General features: G+C 46.0%; 1 protein-coding gene across 1 annotated transcript in view; it reads right to left on the minus strand.

The window, feature by feature from the left end:
• TMEM38A (transmembrane protein 38A) overlaps positions 1-1667 on the minus strand; it is a gene marked incomplete at its 5' end in the record, with an annotated part of 16307 nt that overhangs the window by 13943 nt on the left and 697 nt on the right.

Genomic DNA, 1667 nt, shown 5'->3' on the forward strand with positions numbered 1-1667 from the left:
GGGTCTGGGACGCAAACCGCGGTTGACTACATGGGAGTCCAGCGACATAGCCATTACGCTAACTGCTAGTCCCTAGCTTGAGCTTTTTAATGTTTATTTATTTAAAGAATTATTTGACTTAACTGTATTTATTTTGCTTATTTTAGTTTGACCAGAGGGGGACAGAGTGACAGAGAGAGAGAGAGAGAGAAAGAGAGAGAGAAAGATGAAAGGAAGCCACCAGGTCCCAGGACTCGAACCACGGTCAACCATGTAAAAGTCCAGCGCCCTTAACCACCATGCCACCTGCCGGCTCGAGTTTTTTTATTTATTTATTTTATTGTTATTTAAGGTTTTTGCCATAGGGTGCATGTGTTCTCAGGAGAGAAACAGAGAGACAGTGAAAGGGAAAGTGAGAAATAACCCCCCCCCACCCAGGGGGAATGGCCACCTGCAATCCCTTCTCCATTCTCCTTCTGGGATTTTGGGCAAGCACATGCGCACACACACACATACTCTCTGTGTGATTTTCAAGCCGCCAGGTCCAGGACTCAAACCACAATCGACCATCTAGGAGTCCAGTACTCTAACCACTACATCACCTGCTGGCCCCCAGCTTCAGGGTTTATTTTGGTTTGTTTTGTTTTCTTTCAGAGGTTTTTGGTATAGGGCGCATGCGTCTGCCAGAAAGACAGAGAGAGAGAGAGAGACAGACAGACAGACAGACAGAAAGCGAGAAATCACCCCCCAGGGGGGATGGCCATGCCGCAATCCCTTCTCCTCCATTCTCCTCTCAGGATCTTGGGCACGCACGCACATGCGCCCAGCATGACTTTAAGCCACCGGGTCTGGGACTCGAACCGCAGTCGACTACATGGGAGTCCAGCGACATAGCCATCACACCAACTGCTGGTCCGCAGCTTGAGGTTTTATAGTAAACAGAAGCACCTATTTTTATCATCTGAAAAAGAACAAAGCTATTTCCACTCCGAGAAGAGAAAAAAAAATAAATAGAGCTACCTTTCATTTTGAGACATAAGGGAATGGCATCTAAGTGGGAGAAAGGGTCTCACACAATGTTTCAGGGTAATTGATTTTGTTTCCTAAAGCTAAATTCTATCTTCCATTAAGTTGGCTGGTGCCGCTCCAATGATTAAAATATTAGGAGATGAACTAGAAAGCTCCTGGGGAAACTTGTATAAAATAAAAATAGAACACATTCGGGGTCAGCAGGTGGCCTGGTGGTTAAGGCGTTGGACTCTCCTGCATGGCTTCCCATGGTTCAAGTCCTGGACCTGGTGGCTTGATAAATCACTCCAGGCAATGTGTATGGGTACCCCAAATCTCAAGAAAATAGAGGAGAAGGGATTGTAGGGTGGCCATCCCCCTTGGAGGAGGATGGGTATGATTTCTCACTTTCCTCCTGTCTCTATTTCGCACAAGCGCTCACCCTATGGCAATATTTTTAAAAAAGAAAATAAAAATGAACATAGTCTAAAGAAACCATTCATTCTAATCTATTATTATTTATTTTTTAATCTAAGAAGCAAGATCTACCTTTCTGTAACTCCCCAGGGCAATGTGGGGGTTCACAAAACAGTGTGACCCCAAATCACCCTGCCCCAGGGGGCCAGTTTTGCTCTGTAAGTGTAAAAGACCCCCCCCCCCCCCACCCCCACCCACAACTC

This window comes from Tupaia chinensis, unplaced genomic scaffold (assembly GCF_000334495.1).
Source record: "Tupaia chinensis unplaced genomic scaffold, TupChi_1.0 Scaffold000201_1, whole genome shotgun sequence".
NCBI classification, from domain to species: Eukaryota; Metazoa; Chordata; class Mammalia; order Scandentia; family Tupaiidae; genus Tupaia; species Tupaia belangeri.